Raw genomic sequence first — 14077 nt, forward strand, 5'->3', positions numbered from 1 at the left:
AAAAAGTTACACCTTCCTGTTCATGAAGCAGTTTGCTAACACTGTTTTCGTGGAATCTGCAAAGCGATATTGGGGAGCGCACTGAGGCCTATGGTGAAAAAGGAAATATCCTCCGATAAAAACTGGGAAGAAGCTTTCTGAGAAACTGCATTGTGATGTGTGAATATATCTCCCAGAGGTACACTTTTCATTTCGTTGAGCAATTTGTCAACACTGTTTTCTTGGAATCTGCAAAGGGATATTTTTTATTGCAATAAAACTTATGTTGACAAAGGAAATATCTTCAGATAAAAACTAGAAAAAGCTTTCCGAGAAACTACTTTGTGATGGGTTAATTCACCTCCCAGAGTTTCACCTTTCTTTTCATTGAGCAGTCTGCAAAAACTGTTTTCGTGGGATCTGCGTTAGATCATTTGGGAGCAGATTGAAGCTTATGGAGAAAAAGGAAACAGCCTCAGATGAAAATCAAAAAGAAGCTGTCTGAGAAACAGCTTTGGATTTGTGAATTCACCTCACAGAATTACATGGTTCTTTTCATGAATAACATTGGTAGCACTTTTGTTGTGGAATCTGAGAGGGGATATTTTGCATCGCATTGAAGCCAGTGGTGGCAAGGAAATATCCTCAGATTAAAACTGGAAAAAATCTTTCTGGGAAAGTTTTTTGTGATATGTGAATTCATCTCGCAGAGTTATACCTTTCTTTTCATGGAGCAGTTTTCTAACACTCTTTTCATGGAATCTGCAAGAGGATGTTGGGGAGTGCTTTGAAACCCATGGTGTCAAAGGATATATCCTCACATAAAAACCAAAGGGAAGCTCTCTGAGAAACTACTTTTTGATGTATGAATACATCTCACAGAGTTACAATGGTATTTTCACTGAGCAGTCTGCTAACTTTGTTTTCTTGGAACCCATAAAGCATATGTCGCAGCGCCTTGCAGCTTATGGTGACAAAGAAAATGTCATCAGAGAAAAACTAGGCAGAAAGTTTCTGAGAAACTGTTTTCTGATGTGTGAATTCCTCTCACAGAGGTACAGTTTCTTTTCATGGAGCAGTCTGTTTCCACTGTCATTGGGGAATCTGAGAAGGGATATTTTGCATCTCACTGAAGCCTACGCTGACAAAGGAAATATACTCAAATAAAAACTAGAAAGAAGCTTTCTAAGAAATCTCTTTGTGATGTGTGAATTCAACTCACAGAGTTGCACAATTCTTTTCATGGATAACATTGCTAGCACTACTGTTGGGGAATCTGGGCGGGGATATTTTGCATTGCTTTGAAGCCAATGATGGCAAGGAAATATCCTCAGATGAAAACTGCAAAGAATCTTTCTGGAAAGTTCTTTGTGATGTGTGAATTCATCTCACAGAGTTATACGTTTCTTTTCATGAAGCAGTTAGCTAACACTCTTTTCATGGAATCTGCAAAGGGATATTTGGGAGTACTTGGAGGCCTATAGTGAAAAAGGAAATATCCTCAGATGAAAACCAGAAAGAAGCTTTTTGAGAAACTACTTTGTGATGGGTGAATTACTGCACAGAGGTACAGCGTTCTTTTCATACAGCAGTTTGCTAACACTGTTTTTGAGGAAAATGCAAGAGGATGTTTGGGAGCGCATTGAAGCTCACGGTGACAAAGGAAATATCCTCAGATAAAAACCAAAAAGAAGCCTTCTGAGAAACTGCTTTGTGATGTGTGAATTTATCTCACAGAGCTACATCTTCCTCTTCATGAAGCAGTTTGCTAACACTGTTTTCGTGGAATCTGCGTTAGGATATTTGGGAGCGGATTGAAACCTTTAGCAACAAAGGATGTATGCTCAGATAAAAACCAAAGAGAAGCTTTCTGAGAAACAGCTTTGGAAGTGTGAATTCACCTCACAGAGATACACGATTCTTTTCATGGGTCAGTTTGATAGCACTGTTGTTGGGGAATCTGAGATGGGACCTTTTAATCGCATTGAAGCCTATGGTGACAAGGAAATATCCTCAGGTAATAACTGGAAAGAAACTTTCCGAGAAAGTTCTTTGCAACGTGTGAATTCATCTTACAGAGTTACAATGTTGTTTGCATGGACCAGTTTGCTAACACTGTTTTCTTGGAATCCATTAAGGGATATTTCGCAGCACATTGAAGTTTATGGTGAACAAAGCAATTATCTCCAGAGAAAAACTAGACAGAATGTTTCTGAGAAACTGCTTTCTGATGTGTGAATTCATCTCATAGAGTTAGAGTTTCTTTTCATGGAGCGATCTGTTACCACTGTTATTGGGGAAGCTGAGATGGGATATTTTGCATCGTGCTGAACCCTATGCTGACAATGGAAATATACTCAATTAAAAACTAGAAAGAAGGTTTTTGAGGAACTTCTTCATAATGTGTCAATTCATCTCAAAGAGTTACAGCTTTCTTTTCTTGGAGCAGTTAGCTAACACTATTTTCGTGGAATCTGCAAAGGGATATGTGGGAGGACTTGGAGGCCTATAGTGGAAAAGGAAATATCCTAATATAATGACTGGAAAGAAACTTTCTGTGAAAGTTCTTCTCGATGTGTGAATTCATCTCACAGAGTTACAATGTTATTTTCATTGAGCAGTGTGCTAACACTGTTTTCTTGAAATCCATAAAGGGATATTTCTCAGCACATTGAAGTTTATGATGAAAAAGGGGATTATTCTCAGAGAAAAACTAGATAGAAGGTTACTGAGGAACTGCTTTCTGATGTGTGAATTTATCTCATAGAGTTACACTTTCTTTTCAAGGCGCAGTCTGTTACCACTGTTATTGGGGAATCTGAGAAAGGATAATTTGGACTGAACTGAAGCCTACGCTGACAAGGAAATATACTCAAATGAAAACTAGAAAGAAGCCTTCTGAGGAACGTCTTCATGATGTGTGAGTTCATCTCAAAGAGTGACTCTTTCCTGTTCATGAAGCGGTTTGCTAACACTATTTTCGTGGAATCTGCAGAGTTATATTTGGGAGCGTATTGAGGCCTATGGTGAAAAAGGAAATATCCTCAGATAAAAACTGGAAAGAAGCTTTCTGAGAAACTGCATTGTAATGTGTGAATACGCCTCCCAGAGTTACACTTTTCTTTTGATTGAGCAATTTGCCAACACTGTTTTCTTGGAATCTGCAAAGGTATATTTCTTGGCGCAATGAAACTTATTTTGACAAAGGAAATATCCTCAGATAAAAACTAGAAAGCAGCTTTCTGAAAAACTGCTTTGTGATAGGTTAATTCATCTCACAGAGTTACATCCTTCTTTTCATTGAGCAATCTGCAAACACTATTTTCGTGGAATCTGCGTTAGGATATTTGGGAGCGGATTGAAGCCTATGGAGACAAAGGAAACAGCCTCAGATGAAATCCACAAAGAAGCTGTCTGAGAAACAGGTTTGGGTGTTTGAATTCACCTCACAGAGTTACACGATTCCTTTCATGGATAACATTGATAGCACTGTTGTTGGGGAATCTGAGTGGGGACATTTTGCATTGCATTGAAGCCTGTGGTGGCAAGGAAATATCTTCAGATAAAACATGGAAAAAATCTTTCTGGGAAAGTTCTTTGTGATGTATTTATGTATCTCACGGAGTTACACCTTTCTTTTCATGGAGGAGTTTGCTAACACTCTTTTCGTGGAATCTGCAAGAGGATGTTTGGGAGCACATTGAAGCCCATGGTGACAAAGGAAATATCCTCAGACAAAAACCAAAAGGAAGCTTTATGAGGAAATTCTTTCTCATGTGTGAACACATCTCACAGAGTTACAATGGTATTTTCATTGAGCAGTCTGCTAACATTGTTTTCTTGGAAACCGTAAAGCATATATTGCAGCGCCTTGAAGCTTATGGTGACAATGGAAATATCCTCAGAGAAAAACTAGAAAGAAGCTTTCTGAGAAACTGCTTTCAGATGAGTGATTTCCTCTCACAGAGTTAGTTTCTTCTCATGGTGCAGTCTGTTACCACTGTCACTGGAGAATCAGAGAAGGGATATTTTGCATTGCGCTGAAGCTTACGCTGACAAAGGACATATACTCAAACAAAAAGTAGAAAGAAGCTTTCCAAGAAACTTCTTTTTGATGTGTGAATTCACCTCACAGAGTTACACAATTCTTTTCATGGATAACATTGATAGCACTGTTGTTGGGGAATCTGAGAGGGGTTATTTTGCATGACATTGAAGTCTATGGTGGCAAGGATATATCCTCAGATAAAAACTGCAAAGAATCTTTCTGGGAAAGTTCTTTGTGATATGTGAATTCATCTCACAGAGTTACACCTTTCTTTTCATGAAGCAGTTAGCTAACACTCTCTTCGTGGAATCTGCAAAGGGATATTTGGGAGGACTTGGAGGTCTATAGTGAAAAAGGAAATATCCTCAGATGAAAACTAGAAAGAAGCTTTTTGAGAAACTGCTTTGTGATGTGTGAATTCATCACTCAGAGTTACTGCATTCTTTTCATACAGCAGTTTACTAATACTGCTTTTGAGGAAAATGCAAGAGAATGTTTGGTTCCGCATTGAAGCCCATGGTGACAAAGGAAATATCCTCAGATAAAAAACCAAAAGGAAGCCTTCTGAGAAACTGCTTTGTGATGTGTGATTTCATCTCACAGAGTTACACCATCCTCTTCATGAAGCAGTTTGCTAACACTGTTTTCGTGGAACGTCATTAGGATATTTGGGAGCGGATTGAAGCCTTTGGAGACAAAGGAAACAGCATCAGATGAAAACCAAAAAGAAGCTGTCTGAGAAACAGCTTTGAATGTGTGAATTCACTTCACAGAGATACATGATTATTTTCATGGATAACATTGATTGCACTGTTTTTGGGGTATCTGATATGGGATCTTTTTAATCGCATGGAAGCCTATGGTGACAAGGAAATATCCTCAGATAATAACTGGAAAGAAACTTTCTGAGAAAGTTCTTAGTGATGTGTGAATACATCTCACAGAGTTACAATGTTATTTTCATTGAGCAGTTTGCTAACACTGTTTTCCTGGAATCCATAAAATGATAGTTCACAGCACACTGAAGTTTATGGTGAACAAAGGAATTTTCCTCAGACAAAAATTAGATAGACGGTTTCTGAGAAACTGCTTTCTGATGTGTCAATTCCTCTCACAGAGTTACAGTTTCTTCTCATGGAACAGTCTGTTACCACTGTCAATGGGGAATCTGAGAAGGAGAATTTGGATCGTGTTGAAGCCTATGCTGTCAAAGAAAATATACTCAAACAAAAACTAGAAAGAAGATTTCCAAAAAACTGCTTTGTGGTGTGTGAATTCACCTCACAGAGTTACCCAAATCTTTTCATGGTTAACATTGATAGCACTGTTGTTGGGGAATTGGAGAAGGAATATTTTGCATCTCATTGAAACCTACAGTGGCAAGGAAATATCCTCAGATAAAAACTGCAAAGAATCTTTCTGGAAAAGTTCTTTGTGATGTGTGAATTCATCTCACAGTGTTACACTTCCTTTTCATGGAACAGTTTGCTAACACTGTTTTTGTGGAATACGCAAGAGGATGTTTGGGAGCGCATTGAAGCCCATCAAGGAAATATCCTCAGATAAAAACCAAAAGGAAGCCTTCTGAGAAGCTGCTTTCTGATTTTTGAATACATCTCACAGAGTTACTATGGTATTTTCTTTGAGCAGTCTGCTAACATTGTTTCCTTGGAATCCGTAAAGAATATGTAGCAGCGCCTTGAAGCTTATGGTGAACAAAACAATTATCCTCAGAGAAAAACTAGACAGAATGTTTCTGATAAACTGCTTTCTGATGTGTGAAATCCTCTCACAGAGTTACAGCTTCTTTTCATGGATCAGTCTGTTACCACTCTCATTGGGGAATCTGAGAAGGGATATTTTGCATAGCGCCAAAGCGTACGCTGCCAAAGGAGATATACTCAAATAAAAACTAGAAAGAAGCTTTCTAAGAAACTGCTTTGTGATTTGTGAATTTACCTCACAGAGTTACACAATTCTTTTCATGGATAACAGTGACAGCACTGCTGTTGAGGAATTTGAGAGGGGATATTTTGCATGGCATTGAAGCCTACGGTGGCAAGGAAATATCCTCAGATAAAAACTACAAATTATCTTTCTGGAAAGTTATTTGTGATGTGTGAATTCATCTCACAGTGTTACACCTTTCTTTTCGTGGAGCAGTTAGCTAACACTCTTTTTGTGGACTCTGCAAAGGGATATTTGGGAGGACTTGGAGGCCTATAGTGAAAAAGGAAATAACCTCAGATGAAAACTATAAAGAAGCTTTTTGAGAAACTGCTTTGTGATGTGTGAATTCATCACTCAGAATTACACCGTTCTTTTCATACAACAGTTTGCTAACACTGTTTTCAAGGAAAATGGAAGAGGATGTTTGGGAGCATATTGAAGCCCATGGTGACAAAGGAAATATCCTCAGATAAAATCCAAAAGGAAGCCTTCTGAGAAACAGCTTTGTGATGTGTGAGTTCATCTCACAGAGTTACACCTTCCTCTTCATGAAGCAGTTTGCTAACACTGTTTTCGTGGAATCTGCATTAGGATATTTGGGAGCGGATTGAAGCCTTTGGAGACAAAGGAAACAGCATCAGATGAAAACCAAAAAGAAGCTGTCTGAGAAACAGCTTTGGATGTGTGAATTCACCTCACAGAGTTACAGGATTCTTTTCATGGGTAACATTAATAACACTGTTGTTGGGGAATCTGAGAGGGTATATTTTGCATCGCACTGAAGTCTACGGTGGCAAGGAAATATCCTCAGATAAAAGCTGGAAAAAATCTTTCTGGGAAAGTTCTTTGTGATGTGTGAATTCATCTCACAGAGTTACAGCTTTCTTTTCATGGAGTAGTTTTCTGACACTCTTTTCGTGGAATCTACAAGAGGATGTTCAGGAGCACATTGAAGCCCATGGTGACAAAGAAAATATACTCAGATAAAAACCAAAAGGAAGCCTTCTGAGAAACTGCTTTGTGATGTGTGAATTACCTCTCAGAGATATGCGATTGTTTTCATGGATCACTTTGATAGCACCGTTGTCGGGGAATCTGAGAAGGGATATTTTTGATTGCATAGAAGCCTATGGTGACAAGGAAATATCCTCAGATAAAAACTGGAAAGACGTTTTCTGAGAAAGTTCTTTGTGATGTGTGAATTCATCTCACAGATTTACAATGTTATTTTCATTGAACAGTCTGCTAACACTGTGTTTTTGGAATCTGTAAAGGGATATCTCACAGCACATTGAAACTCATGGTAAACAAAGGAATTATCCTCAGATTAAAACTAGATGAAAGGTTTCTGAGAAACTGCTTTCTGATGTGTGAATTAATCTCATAGAGTTAGAGTTTCTTTTCATGGAGCAGTCTGTTACCACTGTTTTTTGGGAATCTGAGAAGGGATATTTTGGATCGCACTGAAGGCTATGCTGACAAAGGAAATACACTCAGATAAAAATTAGAAAGAAGATTTCTGAGAAAGTTCTTTGTGATGTGTGAATTCATCTCACAGAGTTACACCTTTCTTTTCATGGAGCACTATGCTAACACTCTTTTCATGGTATCTACAAAGGGATATTTTGGAGGACTTGGAGGCCTATAGTGAAAAGGAGAATATCCTCAGATGAAAACTAGAAAGAAGCTTTTTGAGAAACTGCTTTGTGTGGTGTGAATTCATCACACAGAGTTACCACGTTCTTTTCATACAGCAGTTTGCTAACACTGTTTTCATAGAAAATGAAACAGAATGTTTGATAGCACATTGAAGCCTATGGTGACAAAGGAAATATCCTCAGATAAAAACAAAAAAAAGCCTTCTGAGAAACTGCTTTGTGATGTGTGAATACATCTCACAGAGTTGCAGTGGCATTTTCATTGAGCAGTCTGCTAACACTGTTTTCTTGGAATCCATAAAGGGATATTTCGCAGCATCTTGAAGCTTATGGTGACAAATGAAATATCCTCAGAGAAAAACTAGACAGAATGTTTCTGAGAAACTGCTTTCTGATGTGTGAATTCACCTCACAGAGATACATGATTCTTTTCATGGGTCAGTTTGATAGCACTGTTGTTGGGGAATCTGAGAAGGGATATTTTGGATCATGCTGAAGTCTATGCTGTCAAAGGAAATATACTCAAATAAAAACTAGAAAGAAGCTTTCTGAGAAACTTCTTTGTGATGTGTGAATTCATCTCACAGTGTTACACCTTCCTCTTCATGAAGCAGTTTGCTAACACTGTTTTCCTTTAATCTGCAAAGTGATATTTGGGAGTGCATTGAGGCCTATTGTGAAAAAGGAAATATCCTCAGATAAACCTGGAAAGAAGCTTTCTGAGAAACTGCATTGTGATGTGTGAATACATCTCCCTGAGTTACACTTTTCTTTTCATTGAGCAGTTTGCCAACACTGTTTTCTTGGAATCTGCAAAGGGATATTTCTTGGCACAATGAAAATTATGTTGCCAAAGGAAATATCCTCAGACAAAAACTGGAAAGAAACTGTCTGAGAAACTGCCCTGTGATGGGTTAATTCATCTCACAGAGTTACACCTTTCTTTTCATTGATCAGTCTGCTAACACTGTTATCGTGGAATCTGCATCAGGATATTTGAGAATGGAATGAAACCTATGAAGAAAAAGGAAATATGATCTCAAAAAAGCCCATTTGCAGAATGGACAAAACACTGTTTGCAAACTGCTGAATCACAAGAAATGTTTAACTCTGTGAGATGAATGTATATATCTGAGAATATTTTCTCAGAAAACTTCTTTAGAGATTTTATATGAAGTTATTTCCTTTTTCACCATCGGCCTCAAGGTGCTCCCAAATATCCCTCCTCTGATTCTGCAAAACCAGTGTTTCCAATCTGCTGAATGAAAAGAGAGGTTTTGCTCTGCGAGACGAATGCACTCATAACAAAGAAGTTTCTCAGAGAAATTCCTTCTAGCTTTTGTCCTGGGGTATTCGCTTTTTTGCCTTTGGCCTCAATGAGCTCCAAAATGTCCATTTGCAGAATGGACAAAAAGATTGTTTCCGAACTACTGCATACAAGCAAAGGTATAACTCTGTGAGATGAATGTACACATTGCAAGGCAGTTTCTCAGAAAGCTTCTTTCTAGTTTTAATCTGAAGATGTTTCCTTTTTCACTATAGGCTGCAATGCACTACAAAATATCCCTTCGCAGATTCTACTAAAACAGTTTTTACCAACTCATGATTTAAAAGAGAGGTTTAACTCTGCGAGATGAATGCTCACATCACAAAGTGGCTTCTCACATAAGTTCCTTCTAATTTTTATCCTGGGATGTTCACTTTTTTACCATTGTCGTCAATGACCTCCCAAATGTCCATTCGCAGAATGGGCAGAGCAAGTGTTTCCCAACTGCTGACTCCAAAGAAGTGTTTAAATCTGTGAAATGAATGCCCACATCACAAAACAGAAAGCTTCTCTGAAAGCTTCTTTCTTCTTTTTATCTGAAAATATTTCCTTTTTCACGATAGGCCTAATGCATTCCCACATAGGATCCTTCTAGTTTTTATCCTGGTATATTTGCTTTTTCGCCATTGTCCTCACTGAGCTCCCAAATGTCCACTCGCAGAATGGTCAAAAAAGAGTGTTTCCAAACTGCTGAATCAAGGGAAAGGTTTAACTCTGTGAGATGAATGGACACATCACAAACAGTTTCTCAGAAAGCTTCTTTCTAGTTTTTATGTGATGATGTTTCATTTCTCACCATTGGCTTCAGTGCATTCCCAAATATCCCTTCGCAGCTTCTACAAAAACACTGTTTCCAAACTACTGAAAAGAAAGTTTAACTCTGCGAGATGAATGCACACATCACAAAGCAGTTTCTCAGATAGCTTCCTTCTTATTTTTATCCTAGTATATTCACTTTCACCATTGGACTCAATGAACTCCCAAATGGCCCTTCACAGAATGGAAAAAAAGAATGGTTCCAAACTGCTGAATCAAAACAAAAGTTTGACTCTGTGAGATGAATGCACACATCCCAAAGCAGCTCCTCAGAAAGATTTTTTTCTTCCTTTTTTTGTTTGAGGGAAGATTTATTAGCAGTTTATTCAGCAAATGAAGTTATACATGAAATACTAATGAATTATAACTTACATGTCCATAGTTGATGCTGCTTAGGCTAACATGGTGAAACCCCGTCTCTACTAAAAAAAAAAAAAAAAAATACAAAAAACTAGCCGGGCGAGGTGGTGGACGCCTGTAGTCCCAGCTACTCGGGAGGCTGAGGCAGGAGAATGGCGTAAACCCGGGAGGCGGAGCTTGCAGTGAGCTGAGATCCGGCCACTGCACTCCAGCCGGGGCGACAGAGCGAGACTCCATCTCAAAAAAAAAAAAAAAAAAAAAAAGATGCTGCTTAGATAAACGACCTTGGCCTAGGAGAAAAATGTCCAGAATTTTATTATCAATTTTGCCAAAATTTGGTAGCATTGGAGAAGTTAATGTCTCTTTTCCTTAGTTTCTTTGTTTGTAGAATATGGATATTCCCTCTTTCCTTTCTCTTGGGTTTTCTTTGCATAGAAACGTGAGATTGTTTACTATTATAGCAATGTTACAGGATCCTATCTACTTGGTTTTTACCGATTTCCAGGTTGGATTTCACTAAAAGCCAAACATAGGATATTGAGGAATGCAAATGCAATGACATTTTGTGGGAAAAGAGTAGCATTCACCTAATATTGTAAACTCAATATCAGGAGAATGGTAATGTGTGAATATGAACTAATACTGGGGGTTCTCATTACAAGAAAGTACACAGAAATGTTACAGCAGTGCTCATTTCCTAAATTTCCTCTTTTTTTTGTCTTCCATTACAACTTTATTTATGGACATTGAAATGTGAATCTCATGTAATTTGTACAGGTCACAAAATATTCTTCTTCTTTTCGTTCTTTTCTATTTTCCTTATTTTTATTCTACTTTAAGTTTTAAGGTGCATGTGCACAACAGTGAAGTTTGCTACATATGTACACAAGTGACATGTTGATGTGCTGCAGCCATTAACTCATCATTTACATTAGGCATATCTCTTAATGCTATCTCTCCCCACTCCCACCAACCCATGACAGGCTCCAGTGTGCATGTTCCCCTTCCTGTGTCCAAGTGTTCTCCTTGTTCATTTCTCACCTATGAGTGAGAATAAGTGGTATTTGGTTTTTTGTCCTTGTGATACTCTGCTGAGAATAGTGGTTTACATCTTCATCCATGCCCGTACAAAGGCCATGAACTCATCCTTTTTTATGGCTGCATAGTATTCCGTTGTGAATAGTGCTGCAACAAATATAAGTGTGCATATGTCTTTATAGTAGCATCATTTGTAATCCTTTGGTTATATAGCCAGTAATGGGATGGCTGGGTCAAATGGTATTTCTAATTCTAGATCCTTGAAGAATCGCCACAATGTTTTCCACAATGGTTGAACTAGTTTACAATCCCACCAACAGTGTAAAAGTGTTGCTATTTCTCCACATCTTCTCCAGTACCTGTTGTTTCCTGACTTTATAATGATCACCATTCTAACCGGTCTGAGATGGTATCTCATTGCGGGTTTGATAAGCATTTCTTTGATGACCAGTGATGATGAGCATTTTGTCATATGTCTGTTGGCTGCATAAATGTCTTCTTTTGAGAAGTGTCTGTTCATATCCCTCACCCACTTTTTGATGGGGTTCTTTGTTTTATTCTTGTAAAATTGTTTGAGTTCTTTCTAGATTCTGGATTTTAGCCCTTTGTCAGATGAGTAGGTTGTAAAAATTTTCTCCCATTCTGTAGGTTGCCTGTTCACCCTGATGGTAGTTGCTTTTGTTGTGCAGAAGCTCTTTAGTTTAATTATATCCCATTTGTCAATTTTGGCTTTTGTTGCCATTGGTTTTGGTGTTTTAGACATGAAGTCCTTTCCCATGCCTATGCCCTGAATGATATTGCCTAGGTTTTCTTCTAGGATTTTTATGGTTTTAGGTTTAAGATTTAAGTCTTTAATCCATATTGAACTAATTTTTGTATGAAGTGTAAGAAAGGGATCCAGTTTCAGCTTTCTACATATGACTAGTCAGTTTTCCCAGCACCATTTATTAATAAGGAGTCGTTTCTCCATTTCTTGTTTTTGTCAGATTTGTCAAAGATCTGATGCTTGTACATGTGTGGTACTCTTTCTGAGAGTTCTGTTCTGTTTCATTGGTCCGTATCTCTGTTTTGGTACCAGCACCATGCTGTTTTCATTACTGTAGCCTTGTAGCTTAGTTTGAAGTCAGGTAGCGTGATACCTCCAGCTTTGTTCTTTTGGCTTAGGACTGTCTTGGCAATGTGGGCTCTCTTTTGGTTCCATATGAACTTTAGAGTAATTTTTTCCAATTCTGTGATGAAAGTCGTTGGTAGCTTGATAGGGATGGCATTGAATCTATAAATTATGTTGAGCAGTATGGCCATTTTCACCATATTGGTTCTTCCTATCCATGAGCATGAATGTTCTTACATTTGTTTGTGTCCTCTTTCATTTGGTTGAGCCATGGTTTGTAGTTCACTTTGAAGAGGTCCTTCGCATCCCTTGTATGTTGGATTCCTAAGTATTTTATTCTCTTTGGAGCAATTATGGATGGGAGTTCACTCATGATATGGCTTTCTGTTTGTCTGTTATTGGTGTATAGGAATGAATGGGATTTTTCACTTTGATTTTGTATCCTGAGAGTTTGCTGAAGCTGCTTCTCAGTTTAAGAAGATTTTGGACTGAGACAATGGGATTTTCTAAATATATAGTCATGTCTTCTGCAAACAAGGACAATTTGAATTCCTCTTTTCCTAATTGCTTACCTTTTATTTGTTTCTCCTGCCTGACTGCCCTGGCCAGAACTTCCAACACCATATTGGATAGGAGTGATGAAAGAGGGCATCCCTGGGTTGTGCCAGTTACCAAGGTGAATGTTTCCGGCTTTTGCCCATTCAGTATGATTTTGGCTCTGGATTTGTCATAAATAGCTCTTATTATTTTGAGATATGTCCCATCAATACCTAATTTATTGAGAGTTTTTAGTTTGAAGGACTGTTGAATTTTGTCAAAGACCTTTTTGGCATCAGTTGGGATAATCATGTGGTTTTGTCTTTGGTTCTGTTTATATGCTGGATTACGTTTATTGATTTGCATACGTTGAACAAGCCTTGCATCCCAGGGAGGAAGCCCCCTTGATCATGGTGGATAAGCTTTTTGACATTATGGTGGATTCGGTTTGCCAGTATTTTACTGAGGATTTTTGCATCAATGTTCATTAGGGATATTGGTCTAAAATTCTCTTTCTTGTTTTGTCTCTGCCATGCTTTGTTATCAGGAGGATACTGGCCTCATAAAATGAGTTAGGGAGGATTACCTCTTTTTCTATTAATTGGAATAGTTTCAGAAGCAATGATACCAGCTCCTCCTTGTACCTCTAGTAGAATTCGACTGTGAATCCCTCTGGTCCAGGACTTTTTTTGGTTGGTAGGCCATTAATTATTGCCTCAATTTCAGAGCCTGTTATTGATCTATTCAGGGATTCAACTTCTTCCTGGTTTAGTGTTGGGAGGGTGTATGTGTCCACGAATATAAATTTCTTCCAGATTTTCTTCTAGATTTTCTAATTTATTTGCATAGAGGTGCTTATAGTATTCTCTGATGGTTGTTTGTATTTCTGTGGGATCAATGGTGATATCGTCTTTATCATTTGTTATTGCATCTATTTGATTCTTCTCTCTTTTCTTCTTTCTTAGTCTTGCTAGCGGTCTTTCAATTTTGTTAACCTTTTCATAACACCAGCTACCAGATTCATTGATTTTTTGAAGGGTTTTTGTATCTCTATCTTCTTTAGTTCTTCTCTGATCTTAGTTATTTCTTGCCTTCTGCTAGCTTTTTAATGTGCTTGCTCTTGTTCTCTAGTTCTTTCCATTGTGATGTTAGGGTGTCAATTTTAGATCTTTCTTGCTTTCTCTTGTGGGCATTGAGTGCTATAAATTTCCCTCTACACACTGCTTTAAATGTATCCCAGAGATTTTGATATG

Source organism: Theropithecus gelada, chromosome X, assembly GCF_003255815.1.
Source record: "Theropithecus gelada isolate Dixy chromosome X, Tgel_1.0, whole genome shotgun sequence".
In the NCBI taxonomy this organism is placed as follows: Eukaryota; Metazoa; Chordata; class Mammalia; order Primates; family Cercopithecidae; genus Theropithecus; species Theropithecus gelada.